Genomic DNA, 25,921 nt, shown 5'->3' on the forward strand with positions numbered 1-25,921 from the left:
TATCTTCCTCAGCTTCTTTGGTCCCTTTTACACGAGGAAACCCTTCTCTTTTGCAGTAAAGGGTAAAAAAAAATATATATCCAAGACCCCCACCTTCCAGGTTCACTGAGTGGCCACTACCTTTTATACTTAGAATGCAAGAGAAATACATCTGAGAGGTTGCTTAGAGCTAAAGAAAATTGATGCTAAACTTTGTGAATTCTTGCATGAATTCACAGGGAATATCTCCAGGACCACTTTAGAAGATGTACATATTCTCCTCAGGGATGCAAGCATCAAAGAGATCACTAGCACACACCTCATGAAAAATAATTTCCCACAAACCCTTACACAGTTTAAGAACCATCTTTGTCATAGCAGACCAGCTATTTGCTACTGGCTTCTTTTATCAAGATTTTTTTTTTCTTCTTGAATTTCTAATGTCTTTAAAACCATACTTACTAGTTTCAAAGAAGCCACTACATCAGTGGTAATGAATCCATATTACCAACTCCAGCACCTGCTTTGAGTGTCAGAGTATTTTGCATTGATCCCTGACTCCTCTCAGAGTTCTGCAGTTATGTGTACAAATCACAGGTTTTCAGTTAAAAAATAAATACCTTTCCAGACATGAATTGCTGTGAACAACAAAGGCTTGAAAATACGAACCAAGTCCTGAGCCCTGAAGACTTGAAAATTACAAGAGAAGTGGTAAGAAGCCACAAATGTAACCACTAAGAAAAAAAAAAATGTTTTTAAGCTGATCAGTGTTATGATTTTTTGGGGGTCTTATTCATCACTTTTGAACATTTGTACGTTGGCACAGCTGTGAAACCATGAAATGTTTTGGAGCTTTTTCCTGTAAAATGACAAGATTTTTGTAATTTCCTCTTGTTGATTGTACCATAGTTAGGGAATTCATATGCCCAGTGAAAACAACACTGATGGGGAAGCATAGAACTGGTTTCAGGGTCTTTTCAGGATCCCAAGGGTGTCAAAGACAAAAGTTAATATGAGGAAGTCTAGGGGACACCATCAGACTGCCGAGGAAGACAAAGGGAGTCCAGGATCTCTTTGAGCCCTACAGGTAGGTTTGGGAAAGATCATACAAGTACAAAGACATGGTTGTGGTAACAGCTGCCTCCAGTGAAGGACCTAGCTGCATTCCTAAAAGTAGGAAAGGTTTGGGAAGCTGGGGTCACCATCTCTGGGAGCAGATTTTACTAACTACTAAAATGTGCATCTTCTTCTATCTCAGCCAATGCCAAAATGAGGACTGAGCATTCAGATAAGAGCTCCTGCACACCATACCTAAACTTTCTCTCTGAGCCCTCTACCCTTTGTTTGAAAAATCATATACTTCAGTATCTGAAGAAATATTCCATTGCTGTCTGCCACTGGCTTTTAGGATCCCACGTTTAACAGGAGCCAGAAACTTTTTGGTAAAGCCAGTGCTTTACTTTTCTAAATGAAGTGTGGGATAAATGACAAGGAAACCTGCTCTTTACTAGCCAAAAATAAAAGCAGCAGAGTGTAGCTAGCTCCTCTTTGTTCTGGCAGTTTATCTCATAAATCAAAAATACCTCCAACCCCTCCTGGTGCTGACCTAGATGAACTCCAGAGATCATTTCCAACCCCAACTATTCTGTAATAAACTGAACCTAGTTGAACTATCTTTAGAAAACAGGGGTGGAGAGGGGGGAGACAAGGAACTAGACAGCTCGGTATGTTTCACAGCACTTCGGCATATAAAAGTGCCTAGAAATAAAACTTATCTGTTCAGTTAATTTCTTGTCCAATTTGTCAGCAAGTGTTCTGAAGAAAAGGAATTTGGATTTACACCACTGCTCAGATTTCATTCTAGCCAAGGATGAGATAAACCATGGCAAAGAGCAGTAGACTTATCTACTTTAGCATTAAACATTTTGGGTTTTGGTGGATGTCTCTCCAGGTGAAATACTGTGACAACAGAATTTGCTGCACTGGACTTTATAGTGTTGGTCCTTGTCTTCTGCCAGGTAGTGCTTGCTGCCTTGGAAGATGGTGTTCTCCCCATTTCACCCTCATAATTCACGGGGTCAATTATGCAAAACTAAACAGAGAGAGTCGGAAAATTATTTCCTGACTCCATGCACCGTCAGTTGAAAGATTCCTTTATCTTTAGCTGGTGATGTCTTGATACCAGCAGAAAGATATTGCAAATGCTGGTAAATAAAGGCATTTAAAATCCATTATAGCAAGGTAAGTAGTAAGTTTTCTTTCCATCAAGATCTCTTTGTGTTGTTCAAAACACAAGCAGGGATGAGCCTTTCTCCCAGTGGTGGGTGGTAACAGCCAGAGCTCCTCTGACCTCTTTGCATCTGACAGCCCTTTCCCTCTGCCCTTTAGGGAGGGAAAGGCTGAAGGTCACCTCTGCCTTTCTTGCTTCCTTCCCTGATCCTCTCTGAGAAGAAAAGGCCTGAAATTCATAATGGTGATATCAACTACAGGGTCTGCTGTGCACTTTTAAATTAACAAAACATCCAAGATTGTCTCTCCTCCTCTCTCTGCTTCTTGGCTTCTCTCTTCCTCATTCAAAGCTAAGCTGACCAAGCATTTCCTCTGCCTGATTCCCACCTAGGACTGAGCATCCCTGCTCTGCCCTCCACACAACAGGCTCATCTTTCTCCATTCCTCACTGATGATGGGACCTCAGCAGAGCAGTGTGAGAAGAAGATGGAGAAAAAGCTGATCTCATGCATCTGTCTCTCTCAAAACACCCAGTACACCTCTCAGTGTCTTTCACAAATCTGCATTTCCACACATCTGTGTTCCTAAAAATGTTTTCCATCCCACCCAGCTTTTTGCCATTTCCTTTTCCATTTCCTCAAAACCCCTTAATAGTCTTTTTTTTTTTTTCTCCTTCTCCAAGGGACTAGAGGAATGAGGTAGAGTTCACTAAATGAAATATTTCACCATCTTTCTTCCTTCTCACAAAACTTCCTATCACCACTAGCACCACCATCACCACCATCACCACCAACCTGGATGTATGGTGGTGTAAACCTGGCCGACCCAAGAAGGAGAAAGTAGAAGAGGAGAATGCACAGCTAAAAGTCACCATGGCAGGTTTTCTAACCACTTCCACTTATTGGAAATAGCAAATGAAAAAGAAATAGGGAAGGAATTAAAAGAAGCATGGACAACATTTCTCTACAAAGAAATGAGAGAGCTGCTGTAATTCACTTGCAACTACTGCTCTTTTGCTAGAATCAGGAGCCTCACAGACATGACATAACTCTTTCCCTTCTCCCGAACTAATGCATTCAGGACACGTAATTGTGCATGATGTACATCTACAGCTCTGAAGCCTCTCACTTTGTAAAGAATATTCATAATTTCCTTTTTTTTTGTTGGTTTTGTTTTGTTTTTGTTTTTGTTTTTGAGAAAATCCTACTTAAAAAAGCAACCTGAATTGCTCAAGTCACTGAGTTTCCTCAAGCCTGAGGACTGCATTCATTACTATTATTGCATTTAATTAGTAATAATCATAAATTATGCAACAGAAAATAAGTCGTGATCCCTGCCATAAATGTCTCAAAATCCAGTAGACTAGTAGATTCTTAATGAAGAACACTGGTCAAACTCACTGACATCACAAACATCACATCAAATAAACCATTTGTGTGTGCTGGTGGGGGGAGAGGAGAGGGATGTGTTTTTGTTTTGGATTCTTTTGTAGTTTCTTTCCTTCCCCTTCAAAATTAATGCACAGAACATTAATTCTACCTTTCAAGAATGTGTTTTAGGTCAAATGTCCCCTTTTCTCTGCTAAACCCACGTATCATTTTCTCCTTTAAATGGGGATAATTATCTGTTGTTTGAAAAAAGGTAATTGAAGGACTTCTGATGAAAGTGGGATCTTCCCACAATTCAAATAATAGTGCTGAAAGCCATTTCTTGTGAGAGCAATAGTTTAGCTGTCTTACATCCCCATTCTTCACAGGGCTGGGCTCCCCTGCCATGCTAAAATCCCACGGTGCCCCCCATCCACAGCATTTGCCTGAGGCTCCACGACAGCTCAGGTCTGGCTGCTTGGAAATTGAATTTCAATTTGAGGAAAGTCTAAATGTTTTTCTTCAATCAAAGATGTCAGACTAAAAAAGTTTCAGTGTTTCCAGAACTCCTGGTGCCAAGACGGGTTTTGATATTCTGCCTCTTCATTCCAGTCCAGAACAAAACCAAATGTTGACAAAACTGTAATTGCTTAAGTCAGCTTTCCTATTTGGGTTCATTTTGTTAGAGAAAGGCAGAAGGCTGTGAGGATATTTCCACTTTTGCTTAGTTCACTCAGAAGTTTTAAAATAAGGTGGAATCTGTTGCCCTCTTAAAGGAATATTAGTGTTTGGTTTAACTATTTTAAGTAAGGCCGTGGTTAAACGTTATGCAGGTACATGGCACCAGCTAAAGGATCACAAAAGCTTCAGGCACATGAAATAAAGTGCTGATCTTAGATACTGTTACTTCAAATGTCTTTGATGTTTTTGATGCTTTAACTGTGTTTCAAAAAGTTTCAGATTCAACCTAGGGTTCAGAAAGATTCTGGGATTAATGCCCAGTTGCAGAAAATCTATTTTCTATTCTTCTACATAAAACTAATGTTAAAACTTGAAGACTGTAGCAGAGCTAGCTGTTTCACTGATGTAATTTGACTGTGTGCTCACACCTCATCTGGACATATTAACACCACAGTGTTTAATGCACAGCTCCTATATTAGAGATTTTCGTGCCATACATATTTAATTGTCCTCTTTCAGTTGACCTGATGTAACTCATCAAATAGGTGTCCTTAGATCTGCCACCCATGCAGGCAGAAGAAGCCACAAGGAGCCTAAAAGGTGGATGGCAACTCATAAGCTTTGATAGCTGGATAACTTCAGACCATGTGCCCACACTTCCATCCAGTGTGATTACACTAGTACAAGGCTGCTGCAGGTTCTTTCCTGATTTTAGAGCCACAGACAAAAGTAACTGAAATATCAGATACCTGTGAGATGGCACCAGTAATATTTAGTCACCTCCAAGTTAAATATAGATTTTCTTAACTGCTAACCCTGCCCAATTAAATTGTGATCTGAGCACTAAAGAACCTGTCTCAGTTTTTGACATAAATGTAAAGAAATAAACATGCCATACTTTATAGCCTGCAAATGGCTGCACAGGGAGAGCCTGTGGATCCAGGCAGCATGTCCTATCTCTGACAAAGGCCAGCAGTAGATGTGTGGAAACACTCCATAAAAGCAGGTGCTGATGCTACCTGGGGATGTCTTCCTAGCCTTGAAACTTAATTGATAAATTTATTGACAAGGTGCATGATGCAGGGTACCATCATCACACACTTTTTCTTACAGGGAGACTGACAAAGTGAAACTATCACCCTTCCACCAGGGATGGACTTGCAACACTCCCTCGGTGACTGACAGTCCGTCATTGGGCTTTCACATTGCAGCAAGGGAAGGAAAGGCATTTCAAAACATGTTTGTGAGACAACAGAAATCAGCAAAGGATACTCAAGGGCAAACACAGCACCTGAAACTACTTGTAATTCACATTTTGTTCCTGAGGAGGTAGAGCATGTTGGCAGTGTCCCTTTAACTGTATTGACACCGCAGAGCCAGCAGCAACAGACTCTCCCTGCCAGTAACCAAGTCAGCAGTGACTCAAAGACACACTGGATTAGGGAAAAGGCAAGCATGTTGCTCCCAGAGCCTGCACTGAAATAGCTCACTCTTTAATAATATTGCTCTTCAGTACCCTGTTTCTCAGAGTACTTTGTAACTGGACTTCCTCTGCTCCCAAAACACCCCTCACAAAATATAACCCATTTCCAGTGAAAACAGAAGATCAAATACCTGTCCTGAATTCACCTGAGATGCAGCAGCAGGAGGTGTGCACCTCCAGGATAACATGGGCTTGGATGACAGACATCCCTTTCTTTTAAATGCTTAAGAATAGCTCCATGTATAATTGAAATATTTCTGCCAAACATTTTCATCCCTCAGTTGATCCTGACATATGACAGCTGCTAACTCAACAAGTAACATGGACAATAGCACAAATAATGTTTTTTAAAACCAATCTAGGAACTGAACAGCTGAAGCAAGGCCTCGTTGTATTGATGATTATGCTGAGAGAGAGTGAAAAGCTGCCTGAACTGTACAGAGTTCAGCTGACCTGTGGTCTCAATCAAAACTCCTCAGAGAATCTTTTAAATACCTAAAGTTGATGAGGTTAAAGTGCACTTAGAGATACACTTCTGACTCGTTTGGAGGAACTAGCTTGTGTTCCCAGTTTGTAACAAAAAGCAGGGCAGGGAGAATAAATCTTCCCATTTACTCTAGTGATTTTGGAAGATGCTCTTGCAGAACAGAAGTGACCTTTGCAGAGCTGCACAAAGTGACTGCCTGATAGTTCTATTTTCGCACCTTAAGGGAGGCTGTTCTTGAGTCTGTGTGGCATGCATCCTCTGCTCTCTCCAGACCACCACTGAAATCACCTGAACCCATGACAGAGAAGACAATGCCACCTCCAGTCATCTGTTCAGCACAGAGGGCAACAAAAGAAGACAATCTTCTGTCCTCAGCACAGGGATAGCTGTGGTCTGAACTCTAACAAAGACGTCTCCAGGATGAGCATTAAAGATGGAGGGTTTGGCTATGTGTTAGCACCCAGGAGATTTTAGGGCAATTTACCTGTCTGTGCAGACAATTTCTTCTTAGAAATGCCAAGGACTGTATCACTTCACTACTGCTAAAAATATCTGTTAAAGGAAAGGATGGAGACTGATGGAGAAATGAAAAATGGTTATGAGCCATGTTCTGGCCATTTACTGACCATTAACACCAGTCTAAAAGAAGTCATGCTCTATTTGGGTGACATTTACCCTCTTTCCTTCAACAGTCAGAACCCAAATGCATCACAGCCCAACAAAGCTAAATGTACTTACGGGCAACAGTGACAGTCAGCCTGAACCAGTCATGGGCACTTTGGGTGCTGAACAGCCAAGCAAAGCTTGCAGGAACAGTAGCCCACCTTACTGAGACCAAAATAGCTGCCTTAATGAAGGCAGGAGTGTTGTTTGAGAGCATCTTCAGCAAGGCACACCTATCAGGATGGGCAAACAGCCAGGGTGACATGGCCCTCAGTGGAGAAGGGGACCTTCACAGTCCAATCTAGACAACTGAGGTGGCAAGGAAAGATATTAACCCCAAATTAAATTGTTGCGGTCACCACAAGCGCCAAACTTCTTTCCACTCTCTCTTAAAGTACAGGGTGACTTGTGAGCACTGTACTGCTTTCAGTGGGAAAATCAGTTTTCTGACTGCATGCGAGAAAAAAAAATCTGAAACCAAACAACCGGAAAAAACCCCCAGGGAGGCAGTAGGGGAAGAAAGGGGTGAAGGGGTCCAAGCGTGATGGTAAAATGTATATCTGTCTCCCTATACAGAAAAACACCCTACCCTATCTTCTGAACCAAAATCCTGATGTTGGAAGGCTTGCAGGCTCAGAGGAAAATAACTGTAATTTGTGTGAAGAAGGCATTTGCAGCAATTCATTATAATTCCTTGCTTGCTGTCACCTGTCTCTAAAGTCACTGGCAATGCAGTACTTGTGTGAAGTTATTAAGGCCAAACTCTCTTTAGATTCATGGCAAGTGCCGAATGACAAGGCGAGAGCCCAGGCAGTGATAAAGTGAAGTGACATGCCATACCCCCTTCCTCTCCCCCACCCCATCACCACCATGCCAAGGATGAAAACACTGCAGATTTTGCAAATGAGAGCCACCTCTCCTCTCCCTGCCCTGGGCTGAGTTCTGCCTGACACGCACACATCTCCTTGAAGCATGCATCCAGAGGAGGGAGCAGGAGGGAGTGGAGAAAGGCAAAGGAAAATGTGCTTTTCCTCACTTTCTTTCCACAAAGATCACACAGGTTTCTCTCAGAGGTTCCCAGACAGATGGCATATATGTGAGATAGGCAAGCTGTGCAGAGGAGAGATCCAGGTGGGAACTTTTCAGCTATATGAGATAAAGGCACCTCTTAAAAAAAAAAAATTATATATCTATATATATAAATTGATTGCCAACTTCTCTATATCTAGGTTTATCCCTCTATCTGTGTTTCACTGCCCATTTTAGTAACCCCCAGACTACACAGGGAATAGATGAATTTCTTACAGTTGTACGGACTTCCAGCAAATAAAATGTGTAAGGAAAAGGTGATCACTCTGGAGATCAAGGCTCCTTTCAAACTGCTTTTCTCTGTCCCCTCCTGTTTTTTTTCTTGCATCCTTGGCCTCTATGTTTTTTCCTTCCTCTGCCTGTCCCTTCTTTTCCTAAGCTAGGCAGAAAAATCAGCTTAAAGGATAATACCGCTCAGCTTTCAGTAGGATAACACAGCCAGCCCACGGGGAAGAGAAAACCTCAAACCCAACCAGAATGATGAAAACAAGCAGGTTATTAAAGGTCCTCCTAAAGCAACAGCTAAACCCGTGTTTGCAGATACTCACAGGCTGTTGCTCAGCAGTGAGGATCTCTGGTTCAAATCCGAATGCTTGCCAACAGCAGAGTTGTAGTGGGAAAATATCCTCTCCTCTCTCCTAGTCCCTTACTCTGGAAAAGCCATATGCTACTTTAGCAGCATAGGGAGGCTCTGAGCACAGTCTGTCAGAAGCCAAAGAGGAATCACCTTGCCCAAAAGAGTTCTAAAAGTTAAATTAACCTGCCTATGTTAGGATTTAAAACTGCAGCAAAACCTATATTGCCAAAACTTTAAACAGATGAGCAAAGCCATCAAGAGGCATCTGATGGGACTGGGTGTATAACTACAGTTCACCACGTACTGGGTCATGGTCATCCTTAAGATGTCCTTCACACTGTTGTTCTGATGACCCATCTCACCTTCCCTGAGGCTGGGGAGAACATGTAGACCTTTTGAAGTATGTTTGAAAATTCAACCATTCAAAATCTTGGGAAAGCAGGCTTGCAAAAGCCTTCCATAATCAGTGCCTGCAGCCGGGAAAGGTCTATCAGCAGCTGCCCCTCACTGTTCTCTTAGCAGGAAACACCAATGCTGTTGGCTCTTCTGATCTTAGCAGGGAGAGAGGTTTTGTCCCTCAAACACCTGAGGTTTCACATGAAGTCACCTGCTTGACTGGACCAGATAAGTATACGAGGCATGGATGTTCCATGACAAGAAAGAAGAGGGGCCCTGACTCCCCAGGGAATCAGGGAACTCTTACTCCACTGAATTCAACAGGAGCTGGGTCTTGAAATGTAGTGGGGAACCTAGAAGTGAGTTAACTCTGAACCAAGATTTAAGGCTAGGGCACAACATAAATGTGCCCACTTGTTTAAATTAAAATTGCCCATAACCCTTTTATTTCCTTGCATCTGATTCTTCCCTGGCAGATGACAAGAAATTGCCGGTCGTTTGCGGTTTTTCTTGCAGTGAAAAGCTACAATCAATCACGCTTTCTTCTGACCCTGCAGTTATAGGGAAACAGAATGAATTTGAGCTATATTTTCAGACTCCACAGGTTGCTCTGACTCTGTATTTGGTGCTGCATCCTCCCTCTCTGCTTCCATGTTATAAAAGATCAGGACTCTCTTTTATAAAATAGTTCTGGCATTTCCATTATCACACATGCCTGAGAACAGGGATGCGATTGCACTGAATAGTGTGAAAAAAAGAAAGGAGAAGGAAAAAAAAGAAGAAAAATCAAAGCACAGCTGAGTTGATTATTTAAAGAGCTGGGTGAAATTTGCCATCCTTTTAAAGCATCCTGAGCTCTGGAATATCACTGTGTCACTTAATGTTTGCAGTTAAGTATTTACAGATCTGTTTCCACGGCAACCAATTCTTCAAAGTTACTTTTACAATTCTGTTTTCTAAAATGTGTTTCTTTGGTTGATTGCACAGGGATATTTGGAAAGCAGCCAGGTCTAATTCATGATTTTTTTCCCATTAAGGAGAGGTCCTTTCTAATCATGTTTAGTTAGTTCTTCGATGGCTTTATCTTGATTCGAAAATGTATTTTGTTTTTTTGTTAGCAGGTGGGAGAGGGAAAGGGGAAAAACACGAACAAGCATCGTGGGACCTTAGCAGAAAAAGAAAAAAATAGTGTTGGAAATTAGGAATGTGAAATAACCTTGTCTGAGTTGATTTTATTTATCCTTTCCTTGTTTAGGAGAGTAGGCCTTTAACCACAACAAAATAAATAAATAAATGTCCCACTGACAGCTTGAATGCATTTTGAGGCCACAGGAGAAGATGACTCACTTATTAATTAGTCAGGGACATGGCAGCATGGGGCAGGATGATGAACACTAGAAACAGTGCAGAGATTGAGACAGGTGGATTCTGTACGTGCGAGGATTGGCTTCCCCCAGCTGTACCCAATACCTGAATAGGGCAGGTGAAGGTTGGTCCCATCAGTAATGAGACACGTCGAGAAACAGTAGCAGGGAAACAGTCACGAACTCTGCCTCAGCTTCCTTTGCAGCTGTGGGCAAGGTAATCTGAAATGTGTCTTTGTGGAGATGTGAAGACTATCTTGAGTCCATGGACATGTGCTCTTCCCATCATGGCAGCAGCATCTCCCCATCCCTCTGTCTGGGCCCCCAGTCCTTCCCAAGTACACAAAAGGGAGTACAAGAGCTCAATCTAGAAAGCAAAATCTGGAGTGGGATAGATGGGGAAGGGATGTATATATTTCTTGTCTTAACATATTGTCCCTACCTGAAGTCAGAGACAAATTTAAACTTGTCATGATGAATGATAAAAGAGTGTGCTTAGCAGTGGTTAAGGAAAGGTGCAAACTTTGGGCACATGTTGGGGGAAAAATCAGCCCAGATGTGCTTGTAAACCCCACCACAAGTAAAAAGTCCCGCAATGCTCAGCAAGCCACCTCCTAGGAAACGTGCAATGTCAGGTTGGACTAGGCTCTGAACAACCAGATCTAGCTGAAGATGTCCCTGGTCATTGCAGGGGTGTTGGACTAGATGATTTTAAAGGTCCCTTTCCACCCAAATTATTCTGTGATTCCATGATTATATGATTCTATGTCCCTGCTGATGGAGAAAGGAAAAGTATTAAGTTCTTTGGCTGGACTTACTGGTTGAGGTAGCTGGAGGTGATCCTTCAATATCATTAATAACCACTCTGGTGCTACAGCAGGTGAGGAGGAAAATCTCAAGGGAAAGGTTAGGACCAGAAGACAGAGTATTACAGAGTAATCAGAGTATCACAGAGCATTACCCAGAGCAGATTGGTGGGGTATCTGGCATTGATAAAGTTGATTAAATATGGACAAGTAATTAGAATAAGATGAAGAGGGATGGGGACGGAGATAATCTGATCCATATTTTTCTGTACTTTGTGTGAGACAACATCAGATGGTCAAATCAAGGAATGAGGAGTCAGGACTCTCGGGCTCCCTTCCTCTCTCTGCTACTAATTAAGCATCTGAACACTCAGGCACTCTGTGCCTCCAATCACCTAAACTTTCAGAATTGTTGTCAGATTCAGTTAATTACTGTCTGCAAAGAGCTTAGAAACATACAGGAGAGATGTTAGACAGGTATCCTGGTTTTAATGTTAAAGTTCAAAATATTATAATTGGAGAACTGAACAGGGGTGTGTGTCTGAAACTGAAGCAACAGAACTAAAGGAAAGCTTAAAAAGTGAAAGAAAGCAAAGGAAGAAAAATCCGGAAGAATAAAGAAAATAAAATGAAGACTTCTAGGTAGGTGACAGGCCAGGTGAATTTTGGCTGAGATAATAAGCCACTCTTTTTAAACTTTTTCACTTTTTCCTCTTGCTGCAGAAATGCTCCATTAACTCTCAGGAAGATGATTGACCATTTGCCCTTTCTAGACAGAGCTGAAATAGTGGAAACATCATAGCAAAACATATGACCCAGCTTTTGGCACACCCTGTGGCTCCAGACCTTTAATGCATAACAGTCTTGGAATCTGAAGGGAGATGACAAAGAGACACTGCCTTGCTATGATGTTTATTAAGCGGACAATAGCAATGAAGAGGACCAGCAGAAGTTTCAGGAGGATGTTCCTTGAGGAGGATAGAGGAACTTGATTTCTCCTGATTTATTTACCCTTCAGTGTATTGAGTGAAAAGAAATCTTCATAGTGCATGACTTTGAGAACAAGGAAGAAACAAGAAGTGGGTACAGTCACTTCAGTGAAAACACAGAAAGGAGGGAGGAGGAAGGAGAAGAGGAAAGGAAAGTCAAAATAAAATGTAATAATAATGGAGTTTGGTAGTTACCCACTATATTTTTAATTTTAGCTGGCTGGTAGGTGTTCGCAGCCTCATAAAAGGCTACCCAAATCATGAAAACAAGCGGTGATAATAACAGGCCTTACATCTCCTCTTTCTTTCCCATGTCATTTGTTGGCTGGTCCAGTGAGTAAATGCTGGTGTATGAAAAGGGAAAGACCTGACCAGCTCTCAGTAACCGTCTCTTGAGCCTCCAAGCTCAAGACCACCGTTGGAGAAGGAACAGAAAAGCGTATCAGTGATCAAAGATATGGATTTTCTGCTGCTGGAAACTGTCCCTTCCCTCCTAAAAGCAGCAGAGGCATGTCTTCATGTCTAAATAAAACAGGTCCAGGGATGATTCTCTAGCGCTATGGCCAGCTGATGTATTCCGACCACACCCACAGTAAACAGACCTGTTAATTTGTGTGGGTTCTGCTCAGAGTCACAGGAAAGAAACCCCACATAACAGAGCAGTGTTTGCAAAGCCTGGAAATGAGTGGATGTGCTAAAGCCCTGAGGTGTGGCAGGAGGATGTATCAGCACCCATAAGCATGCAGAGCCTGTGGAAACACAGTGGAGGGCAGATCAGGATGGAAGGAAACAAACCTGCCAGAAATTAATTCACATGGCTTTTGGGAATGGTCCTTGGAATGACGTGTGCCTTCATGTAGGGACCCGTGGTCAGCTTGGACACAAGCCAAAGCTGTCAAGAGATGTGCTAATGGCTCATCAGTGTGGGAAACTGTAGGGCAGGGTGGATGCCAGCATCCTGTTCTATTCACAGGTAGAGATGTAGGCATTGTTGACCAGATGACAGCAACCTGTTAGCCTTCAGTTGGTCCTTGCTTTACACACCGTGGAGAAACTCAAAGACAACAGATACCAGTGTGTAGGTTTTCTGGGGCTCTCTTTAAAACTGTACGCTATTATTTCATTAGGATACAAGTATGTATTTTTTTCTCCTTGTTTATATGGGAAATATGTCAGAGAGGAGTCAAGACAAACTAGGCTTTCTCTCATAAGCTATGCTTTATAACACATTCATTATTTTTATGAAGACATCTTGGAAAGAAACTTTTCTAAGCCAGCGACTCTTTAAGACTGTCATATACAGTGTAATAAGTCTTTGTCCAGTCCTTCTGGAATGAAACAAGTTGACTTCACTAATAGTCTATTGAGTTCTCACATCTCTATTATAAATAATTTTAGTTGCAGACATTTAATTAATGTTGTAAATATACTATTTATGATGTGCTTTGGGAAATGACTAGTTCTCTCATTATACATCATGCTCTGTTTTATTGTTTTACTTTGCCTTGCTGCAGTGGCCAGGTGCCTCACAGTTTCCACAGCAATCACAGCCCTTGCTGTGGGGGCTCTGCCTTCATATTCACTCGGTCACTGGAGAGATGGGAGTTTACTGTCTTCCTGGGGTCTTTAGGCACCTAATTTAAATGCAAATGGAGTGAATAGATGAGGTTCATCTAAGGATTAAGTGCCTAAGCGTTAGATGCCTACCCTGAGCTTGTCACTTAGCCTCCCTATACAGTGAAAGGAGAGCAGCAAAAACCTGGATATCCACCTAGAACACCTAGAACCCACCCAACTTGGTTGGGTACACATTCATTGCCTGCCAATTTTTCTTTACTGGTCCTAAAAGAAAACCAGCTCAGACCTCTTCTCCTGACTTTTAAATGCTTAAAAATAAAAGGAATAGGAATCCTAGTCCTATACAATGAATAGATACAAAGAGGCCTCTATATTTCACAGGATTTTCTTCACATAGCTACAGCTAAACAGCATGAACACTCCCTTCTGTGTTCAGGCTTTAATACACCCCTTTAGCTCATCTCAGAAATGTGCTGTCAGGCTTGGATTTCCAAAGAGAAGCCAGAGGACTGAAAAACTTTGTTGGGATGAAAGTGCCAATCTGGAGCAATGAAAAGCCAGGACTGAGTTTTCAGGATAATGCCATTCCTGGGGTAGTAGGATTGCACCCAGCAGAGAGGAGTTTGTAACAAATAAGTTTGTTGGCTACATTGACTAAGTCCTCACCATGTTTTATGAAGCAATTTCCATCAGAGGATCTGAAACTTCTTACAAAACTCACTCTAGTAGAGCTGAAAACTCATGTGATGTTTGGCATTGTCATGACTCAGAGGTTTCTTTTTTTGATTGAGTACACTAAGGCACATTAGGTTATGAGGCAACAAGGAGCACACAATGAGCCAATAGAGCACCTGACAAAATATAAAGCTGCATAGATGATCATGCAGTTAAAGCACCCACCTGAGATTTACATACATACACACTGTAAACCAGAATATTTAATTTTATCTAATTAAATTGCTAATTCCTCGCTGTACAAAGTGTGGTGGTGTTCCTTGTGCTTGGGAAAGCTGCCCTGGTGTGTTGGTGGAGCCTGTAAGGCTCAACACGTGCGACATGCACACACGTACTCACACACACACACTCACAAGATAGAGTCTTCTGCCACTTTTTATCTGGCAACATATTAATCTTGCGTTTCGCATTCTCTAAAAGCTTCACCATTATAACATAATTACTGCTGAAATTGACCTTTAAAATATATTCCAAATTTCAAATGTCTCTAAACCCCTCAGTGAGCACCATTTTTCAATTTCACATATTGTTTTCTTTTTTAGGAGAAGTGGGACAAAAGATGGGAAAGAGCATTAGAAAATGAATGTCAGCATGTGACATATGCACGTAGTGATAAAGCAAAATCTTGCAAAAATTTACCTGGGCATTCTAATGTCCAATCTTCAAGCAGTTACAATTTCCCTTAAGCTAAATTAAAATGTAATAAGACTAACTAAAATGTTGCATTTGTGTCTCACCCTTCCCTAAAGTAATTCAATCAATCAGTTTAGCTTCACTAATATTCAAATGTTATCTGAAACTGGCAATATTAAAGTTCAAGCACTCCTCAGCCTCTAAATACATTTAAACTACCTTTATTAGCACATGCACTTTCCTAAATTAGTATTACTACCTAAAATTGGTTGTGTTTCTAACTACCCTTAAAGGAAAACATAACCTTGCCTGAAAATGAGATGCTGAACTGTGTGTGGAGGCAGATTTCTGTAACACAACATCTAAGACTGAAAATGTGCATATAATAATGCACTGATGAACTTATGTGCTCACATTACTGTGCAAATAAGAAAATATAAAAGCACATGGTGCAACTTCCACCCAGCAGCATTTGCATCCAGCTTTGTTCTTTCGGTCTCCTTGCCCCAGGAAAGGGAGGGGACCTGGACGAGAGGGGAGAAAATCCCCATCTCCCATGGGGTGGGGTATCCAGGGGAAGGACTGCTGAGGAAAGGCATTGTCCCTTTGGCCAAAGGAAATCTGACATAGGTTTATTAACGTGCTTTTCAGTTGTGGGGTAACCTGAGGAAAACCTGTCTGGAAAAGATGGCTCGTGAACCTCTCACCCTGTCTTCTCCCACGCAGACAAGTGTATGGTCTTCACACAGGACCCCTTATGCAGATACGGCTCTGCTCACCCTTGGAAGTGTACACTCAAAGAATGCTTCACAATCTGAAGCTAACAAAGGCCACTTAGACTGGGGTGGGAGGGAGGGATAAAAAGCAAGAGGCAATTGTACCCTCTGAGGGCCCCAGTCTGTGAAGAGCTTGCTGCTCTTCAGAGGTGGTTTCGAGCACACACCAGGGCCAAGTATCTGAAGACAAGTGTAGCTCTGGCTTTACACGCAGCTCTCAGGACCCTTGTGGGGTCTCTGCTCTGTCCTATTGACAGAACTTTCTGCAATTCTGAGCAAACCCTGGGCCTGAGTCACACCTGGCAGAGGAGACAAGGTACCACCTACACGCTCTGCAAACATTCATAGAATCGGAGAATGCTTTGGGTACTGATGTCTTTCCTAAGGCATCAGTAGGAACGGATCATAAAAATCATCTTGTTTCAACCTATCTGCCATGGTCAGGGACACCTTCCACTATCCCATGTTGCTTCAAGCCCCATCCAACCCATCCTTGAGCACTTCCAAGGATGAAGCAGCCACAGCTTCTCTGGACAACCTGTTCAAGTGCCTCATCACTGTCAAGTTTTGTGCACACCTTTTCCTACCTGACCAAGAAGGTGCTGACATGCCAAAGGGATGCAACTTCAGGGGACCAGCTCCAACCTTGGGAGCCATGTGGGCAATGACAGGCGGAGAGTCACACACGGGTCATGCAGCTCCATGACAGACATGAAAGAGGACAGCCTCAGTGAAAAACACTGGGTTTGTGTCCATTTACCCCAGCTGAGGATCCAGTCCATTATTTCCAATTAGGTTTGATGGAGGATTAATCCAATCTCAAGTGTCAGTGTTCTGCCCCCTGACAGCTGCTTACGGTGTGACGCACGTGCTATAACCTGCTGGCCCACCTTATCTCTCGCTTTATGAAAAAAATGCCATGCAGAGTCAACCTTGGTAGAAATGAAGGCAAATGAAAATCATTGGAAATCTCATTAGTGACCATCCAACAGCTTAGGTGAAAGGTAGAAGGTTTTTGCTTTCCCTTGCACACACCTGGTTAGGTTGTGCGGTTTTGTTTGCATGTCCCACACTCACACAGGCGCACCCCTCCTCTTTCATCCCTTCTACGGGGTGGTGAGATAATGCAAATAGATTGCTCTGCCTACTTTGCACAAAGGTTTACATATTGTTCTGTTGATAACGTTTTTGGGATGCCTAATAGATGTAAGGGGGAAATATCTGTCTGTAGCACTTCTAAAGTTTGTGTGTTATCTAACTAGCTCATACTGCTTTAGAGGCTTTAAGCCCTCCATAAGAAGTCCTTTTGCCTGTGAATCTTTTATGTTACACCTAGGTGTCCTCATTATAAGGGCTCTACTATTTGACAAGCAATGCTTGTCTCTACAGTCGGTGATGAACACAGCATGACAGGCAATGTGTGCCTCTGTCCAAAGCACTGAATCACAATAAAATGGTAAATTACTGTCTGTCATAGCTAGAAACTGCAGTGAGTAATATTCAATTCCCTATTCTACATAAGATGAGGTGGTGGCGGGGGAAGGGTGCACTCATTTGGTGGCGGTGGGAAAAGCTTTTTTTTTTTTGAATCTTTGCAGTTGAAGATATACCTGGACACTGAGAAAGAAAGCTAAAGGGGGGTTGTAGCAGGAGGAAAAGGATGAATTACTGGCAAATGGAGTTATCATTAAAATATTTTTGGACAGCATAGAATTTGTTATTGTTTAGAGATCATCAGGACAGAGATATTTGCAAATGGGATTCACTCTTCTCACTCTCTGGCAGACATACGGAATTCAGTTTCGATTAAAATGCAATAATAATTGTGAGTTGGACTGTGTGTCACTGCTCCTCTGAAAGGCCCCCATTAGAGGAGCCTCTATTTTAAAACAAGCCATTCATCATCGGAGTATAATTTCCAGTAAATATATTGTTTGTTCAACTGTATTGCTAGAGATAATGTTTAAAATTCTCTCCTCATATCTCATTATGAAATAATTGATAGCAACATGGCCATTTCTTTTCATTTGTGAGGCTTTTTTTGTTGTTGTTTTTCTCCCCTTCTTCCTTTAAGGCAAACCCTTGAAACAATCAATATCAGTAGTTTCAAAAGTGTGATACAATAAATAGATCTCTCAGACAATGACAGAGAACATCCTTATTATAATAAATTTACCATAAATAAAACTGTGTGTGAAATTCTTAAGAGCCATTTTACATGAATGCCTTCAAATTTTGTGCAAGGAGAGAGAGGAAAAGGAGGGGGAGAGGACAAAGATGTGTATTCAACAAATTGCTTCATTCTCAAAATATTTTACATTTGGCTGGCTGTATGGTGCATGAAAAGAAAACTCCTTCCCCCCGGCAGAAACACACTGCAGTGTTTGGAGTTGTTTAATTAATACTGGCATTGGTTGCCATATATGAACTTTTTTTAAATAAGACACATTGCTACAGCAGAGTTTGTAACTTAATTGCTGTCTCACAAAACACTATTGGAATCTTTATTTTGAAACATTGTAATAGACTAAAATCAATAATGACCTGCTGCTTTTGCCACCGAGGCCCAGTTTTTAAGTGACCCAGCAATAACATACCAAACAGGTTTAAATACCAGCACAAGTCTGAAATGTAGTTTATATCCTGCTTGGTACATACAAAATTTCCTATTTTGCAATCTTTTTTTCTCATTTCATATGCCACAATCTGGAATTTCATGTGAAATTGAATTTTCAGAGAAAATTTCTCCACTCCCTCTCCTTCCCATTCCCTCTGGCTCTCAGTAAAACTGGGGCTTCACCAAGAATCTGGCACCCAGCTTTCTCAAGCCTAAAACCCGTGCTTTAATTTAAGTAGGTATGTAAGAGATGTAAGAGAGGAGGAATTGACTGTATTGTAAATCTTACAGAGATGTTTTCCTCAAATTTGAACACAGTGCTTCAGATGTCTGCACAAAACACCAGAATAAGGAAGGGCAGATTTTTGTGCAGGACTTGTGATCTGTTAGGATTTCATATTGGCACTGGGATAGCACAGTACAGAGGCGGTAATACAGGCAGAACCTAAGAAAATGAGCTCCTCTGAATTTTGGATTGCTTAGATTGAAATACTTTGCTGAAAATCTTATGCTTTCCTTCTGGCTTTTGCTGGTGTAATCTGAACTTCAGAACTATATCTTTTATGGGGAAAAGAAGAAATAATACCTGGTAGGTGGTATATGTTTTGTTATTAATAGTAATACTTGGCACTCAGATGTCACTTTTCATCTCCAAAGCACTTTACATAATTAACTAATTCATCTTCACCATCCCTGCATGAGATGGAGCTTTTCACTGAGGCAGCACAGCAGCTCATGTGTTCAGGACTGACTCTGCTCACAGGGACCAATTTTGGGTGAAACACAGCTGACTTGTCCTAAGGACAGGGTTGTCTTAGGAGCTTGTGCATGGATAAGTACAAGTTTGAGACCATCTAAGGAACCTGATGGTGCACAAGTCCATGGAACCTGATGAGGTGCATCCATGGGTCCTGAGAGAACCAGTAGGCAAAGTAGCTAAGACACCATGCATCATTTTTGAGAAGTTGTGGCAGCCTGGTAAAATTCCCAGTGACTGGAATAAGAAGGTAAAAAAAGGAAGGCTGATCTCTTTGTCCAGAAAGATCATGGAGCAGATACTCCTGGAAACTATGCTAAGGCACATGGAAAATAATGAGGTAATAGGTGACAGCCACCATGGCTTCACTAAAGGTAAATTGTGCCTGACGTATTTCATGGCCTTCTACAGCTGGATGAGAACCCTGGTGGATAAGGGAAGAGTGACTGACATAATCTACCTGGATTTGTGCAAAGCATTTGACAATGACCCACAGAACCTCATTGTCTAGACTTCAGAGCCATGGGTTTCACAGATGGACCACTCAGTGAATTAGGAATTGGCTGTATGGTTGCACTAAACGACTTGAGTCTTTTCGGTGCCCAGTTGAAGAGCAGTGTTGGGTGGCATTCCTCAGGGGTGGGTTTTGGGACCACCACTGTTTGGCTAAAGGAGCATTTTACATGAAAATATTGGCATGTGGAATCCCAAGAGACACCCCAAAGCTCTGCCTACCAGTGTAGAGAGGGATACTGTGCAGAGTCTGCCCTAGTGACTCCCCTCTCCAGGACTGTGCCTGTGTCCTGATGACTCCCTGGCCCTCTGGGTACTTGGGGATGCGTTGCCAGTCTCATCAGTTTATCCACACCTGTAGGACCTACACAACCATTCAGAGTCATTCTCTGCTGTCAGTGGGATCTGTTGGAAACAGGGTGCTGCTTGATTCAGGTCTGTTTTCAGAACCCACACGTGAGGAAGACTCCTGTGAAATCTGCCTTTCCTTGTGTTTGGGTTAACACCAGCCTTTTTAGGCAAATCACAGTGACAAAGGGCAACCTGTGGAGTTCTCTGGAGGCTCCATGTATTTGCTGACATGATTATATTATCTTCTATATTTTTCTTTTTCTTATATGATAACTTTTGCATTAGGACTTAATCCAAAGCACCTTGAAGTCTGCTTTTCTGCCCTTTTTGCAATGGGCATATCTATGGGCCAAATATCTCCATCCTCTCTGCAGATAGTTTGGGAGAATTGGTTTAATCCTGCCAAGAGCTCAGACATGCAATGATGACTTCAGTGGCACACTACCTGAACCGTAGTGCAGGTCCTGACTCTGCACTACGGCTCATAACAGCCATCTCCCAGTGCTAAACTCTGGGGAACAAACAGAGCAAAGCAGTAGAAGCTAGTTCTAGGGGACAGCAGAGGGCAGAGATTCCATGCAGGTACCCTGCTGGATTCTCCTTTGTCCCCACCGACAAAGAAGACTCACAGACAAATGACTTTTGCCACAGGCTCCACAGAGTGGCACCAAAAATTAGGCTGCATGGTCTCCCCATGGGTTTAGTGCTTTGCTGACTGTGGGAAGTGATGAGTTTTTTCCTGGTGCGTGGCCATCCGCATGTGCATGGGAGGACCTCTCCACCAGAAGGTGATTTTTCAGAACTTGCAATGAAAGTCAAACCCTGCAATTATAAGGAGTGGCTGTACTTAGAGATGTAGAACACCCAAGCACGCGCTTGGATTTATCATATTGAAGGAACATAGTCCTTCTATGCAGTTGCACTTTTTGATAAACGGCCTACATTAGAGTACCTCAAAGGTGCTCTGCATCATTAATTACCAGGGTATATGCTGAAGAGGAAGTTAATAAAACTCATCTCTTGCATGGAAGTGAGAAATCTTACTACCTGATGATTCCTGATGGAAGAAGATGTTTCTGAAACCACATGTCCAACCTTGTACAGGTAATAATAACAAAACACTCAAGGGAGTCTTTTGTATCTGAGGATGTCATTTTTCTTTTTGATTTATAGGATATTAATGGCTTTTCTCCTTTTCTTCCCTTTTTTTTTGAGCCAAGCTCTATGGTAAAAATCAACTGATGACTCTCAGATTCAGAGAGTAAAAGAGAAAAGAAAAGAAAACAGAACAGAATAAAATGGGACAAATAAGAGTCCCTCTGGGAGGAATGCCAGCCACTAGTTTTGCTATTATTATACTGGAGAATCTTATAAAACTCTAGCCATTAATAACGGGCTCTGCCAGATATTGATAATTTATTCAAATTGTAGGTCTGGATTTGAGGGAGCAGATGTTCCTCATGCAGACACTTTCAGAAAATGAATTCCAAAGAAACAAAATAACATTCGGTGCTATCAGTAAAGAGGAAAGGCAGTATTTTAGTGTGCAGTCAACATCTGGACTGCCTTCTATTTTTATTGCCTCTCTCGCCCCTGTTCTTTCCTACCCATCTACCCTTACCGCTGGATGATTCTGTTGCTCTTCTTCTTTGATGTCAAATAAATAAATAAATACTATGCTGAGCCTCCTGCCTGCGTTAGAATAGATCATAACAGATTTCACTAGGAGTAATGGGACCTGACCAACTTCAAATCACTTTGGGCAGGAGCAAAACCTCCAAACAAGCCACCTATTAGGAAGAGTAAAAAATAATTTTGATTGAGAACAATTTTTTTTCCTGGTCATTTCAGTGTTTATGATGATGCTCTACCCAATAGGCAGCTTGGTTTTACCCTCCAGCAAATTCACAGATGTTCCCACTTTCTTTCTCACTCTGCCTTGCTAGGTTGGAGGAAGGCTGAGTATTCATAACCCCAAAATCTCACTGTCACAGATGGTCCAAATTGAAGCAAGCTGTTCTATCACCTTCTCCAGTTGTTGGCTGCTCCATTTGAAACCACCCTCGACATGGTGCAACAGAGTGTGCTGTGTGTCCAAAAACTGTTAAACATATTTCCTTGGGCACAGTGACAACTGTTGATGAACACTAAACTGCAATGCCTGCTACCAGTAGACCTGTTCTCTCCAAAAGAGAAGCTAATCTCTAGATCCAAATCCAGAGGTCGTAGTGAGATCATGTTGGCCAGATCTTATCCCTGGGAGATCACTTTGCTTTCTGCAGATCTGTGTGGTTCTGCACTGTTTGGAAACATAAGTACGTCCAAGACTGCCAGGGGAGCTAGGACGGTGGTCTAATTTTCAGCTCTTTGCAAATGACTTTACAGAATTACACTCCCAACCAGTCCCATTTTACAATTCCCATCCATTTCCAGTTAATCTCATGCAATAACTTGTCTTCCAACTGGTCACACGTTGCCATCTGTCTCTGCTCCTGACTGATCCCAAGTTGCCATCTGCCCCTGGCTGGCCTTTTTTTAGCTCTACCCCATTTGGAGAGGTACATAAATGATGATGCTGAAGGATGTCAGTCCTTCAGGCTGCCCAGTCCAACCCCCTGATGGACTCCTGGCTTTCACAGCCTGCAGACACCAAGGCACAGCCCTCCTCATCACACAGGCAGCCTCCCTCTTTGCAGTAACTGCTACACAGAAGTGTTTGCCAACAAAAAGAACAAAAGAAGGCTTAGTACAGGGATCTACACAACAGGATGTGGGAAGTACCGGGGAAGGGAAGGAACAGTCACAAGCAATTTAGTTGCAAAGGATGAGCAGATGTGGTTGTGGGTCACTGCACATGGCAAATAACCCTAAAACTAGTTAAGAGTCCCTCTGCTTTCTCCCCAGTTTCTGTGCCCATTGTCTGCAGTGACAGGCATCCACGGAAGGCTCTTGCATGGTAGGAGCCTAAAAGTGATCATATCTAATTTCCCTTCAAAGCTTGAGTTATGGCTTTTGAGACCTTTCCATGAAGAACTCGCACTGCTTCTGAGGCTGTCACTCTTGGAAGTATTTTCCTTTTGTGAGAGAAACAGAGCGTAGCTGTTGCAACATTCCTCTGGGGTAAATTGTCTCCTTTTTGTCTTCCCTGTGTTTAGGTGACAGCAAAAACCTCCAAGTTTCACTCTGATGGTGACAGCACTTCACAGTTCAATAGTAGAAGGGGAATGGAGTCATCAGTTCATTTCCCATCCTTTGCAACACTGCCTTGGCCTCTAATGCTGCACTTCCCATGCATGACGTATGGGAACGAGTGGAAGAATCAGAGCCTAAAAAGTGTCTCCTAATTTTTCCTATGCCCAGTTACCAGCTGCTTCTAACTTTGCAAACTTTATTGACTACTGCTGTGTCTGGTGCTAACTATCTTCAGACTTCATTCCAAGTAATAGGAAAAAAAAACCGAGGGGCAATCAGCTAGTTCCATGATGAATGAAGCCCATGTCACTCAGAGAAAATGAATATTTCTTTGCAATAATGACCAGATGGTAGCAAGACTCAGATCCAAATTAAAACATGCATGATAAATGCCAAGAAAACACAGAAAGACAAAAACCCAACCTGGAGTGAAATCTCTCTATAAATCTTTCCCCCTTACAACACAGGCACTTCTAATGGGAATTAAATTATTAAGAGATGTTGCAAGGAGAATACAAATGTGAGACTCTTCCTCCTTCTTGGAACTTTTTGAAAGAGTATTTCAGCACAGCCAGCTGGCTTTTCTTCTCTGTATGAGACAGCACTGGGCTGAATAGGATCTTTTCATGTAGAAGCACAGGCAAAATACTAATCCAGAAAATAAATTATACACTGGAGTTGGCATAGAAATAGCATATATTTTGTCTTCTCTAGAGTTGACCTATGGAACTCCTTGCTGCAAGAAATTATTGCAGCTGAAGGTCTTTGAGGACTTAGAAAGGGGCTACTATTCATAACTAGATGATCTTTAAGGTCCGTTCCAACCCAAACAATTTTATGATTCTCTGATTCTCTGATTCTCTGATTTTCAGATAGTAATAGCATTCAAAATTATACTAAATAGAGGAAAATGTGGGGAGTGGTTTTACAATATCTTATTTCCAGGTGGGCAGTAAAAGTAAATTACTGGTGTTAGAAAGAAATGCTGTTATGAAAAATGTAGAGTCTGCAATTTTTTCTGGTATTTTTTCATGAGGTGTGTGATATTTGAAAGTGCTATGATCATGACAAAGGACAACAAGTAGTGCTGGACCTGAACTAATATGGCATTTGCAGAGATATTTGAAGGAAGTCTGTGTTTTGGCATCCTCCTGAATGTCTTCTAGGTGAGCCAAACCAAGCCCTTCCTTGTTCAAAAAAGCAATACCCTCAGAAACTTTATTTTTTAACCTCCTGTTTCTGATCCTACATGATCCCTTCTATGCCCCCTTCCTTCTATTTGCAGATCTCATGGTGACACAAAATAGATGGTCTCTCATGGGGATGTCTGGCCTCTCCCTGTCGGCATTGACACCTTTTCCCAGCACTAAGTTAATGAGAAATATTAAATTACAGAGGCACACACACACACTTTGGAAAGAAACATGGTGTTTGATCCCGCCAAACTGCCAAGCCCTACTTAAAACCGATAACAAATGTTCTTCCCCAGCAAGATGTGATTAGCTTTTATACCTGTGCAGATTGTACAAACACACAGGAGGGAGCTTTTAAATATCATTGATTTGCCTATTTGAAATTATTAATTTCAAATTCGGCTGGAACAACCTTTGCTAAATTACACTGTGCCAGTGGGAGTTAGAGGACCCACAAGTCTAAACTTAACTTTAGAATGGGAGGAGGGAGGGCTAAAGAAGAAGGAAAAAAAAAAAGCCTGAAACAACTAAAAGTCCATTTAAACTCAGTAGGTTTCCAGTTAATTACATTTTCACACCTATCTCAGTAGTTACAGATGTATTTATAATGTATGGCTGCCTCTGTGGTTACTGAATACTGCATTCTCCACGGACTCTAAGAGCCAGGATTTCTTTTCTACATCTAAAAGACCTTCCATTTTAGTTGCAGTCACATCCAAATACTGTCTGGGTTCAATTGTAATGGCTCAAAATAATTTTCCTCACTTCCCATTTCCCCCCTTTTCCTCCCTCTCCTCTTCTCATATAAAAGGAGCAGCTGGATATCCTGTGGGGCGACATCACTGGTGTCTGGAGAAGGACACAACCATTGTTTGACTGTGCAGTGGGATAGACGGACTCAACTACTCACCACAACAGTCCCTCCCCATCCTCAAACGTACCTGAGCTCTTTTGGATAGGGATACACTAATTCATCCTCTCCACAGCTCCTTCCAGGATGAGGATGCACTCCTTTCCTCCCTACAGAATTTCTCTTCTTAAACCTCACCCGAGGTAGAACCATGGGTTCTGCTCTCCAGGTTGTAGATCCCACAAAAGGGGCCACAGCTGAGATTCAGCCCTTCATCTCCAAGCCACAGCTTGTGTCCCACAGCTCTGTAGAGTAACACAGGTTCCTCCAGAAGTCAGTTACCCTGTCTTTTTTTCAAGGAGATGAACTACCACCTGGAATAACTTTTCCTCTCTGCTGACTTTTAAAGGAGCCATGGGCGACTATCTCAGTCCCAAATAAACTTCCACAATTCACAAATTCTGGCAGAACTTAAGAGACTTGTCAGGGCTATTTGATGAGGCTGTTGGTGAGGGAAGAACTCCGTGTTAGCACACTTCAGTTTTACTGAGCCAACTCTGTTCCTGCAAAGTGTTCCTACACCTTTGGAGTGAAGGAACAAGGAGTGGAGATAGAG

The 25,921-nt window shown here is 42.1% G+C and overlaps 1 protein-coding gene across 16 annotated transcripts in view; it reads right to left on the minus strand.

The window, feature by feature from the left end:
• The window catches only part of CELF4 (CUGBP Elav-like family member 4), a 702,112-nt gene that overhangs the window by 237,152 nt on the left and 439,039 nt on the right, over positions 1 to 25,921 (minus strand). The window lies entirely within an intron of this gene.

This window comes from Corvus kubaryi, unplaced genomic scaffold (assembly GCF_017639235.1).
Source record: "Corvus kubaryi isolate FWS band 111438036 unplaced genomic scaffold, C.kubaryi_AGA036_p1.0 37308, whole genome shotgun sequence".
Taxonomy (NCBI): domain Eukaryota; kingdom Metazoa; phylum Chordata; class Aves; order Passeriformes; family Corvidae; genus Corvus; species Corvus kubaryi.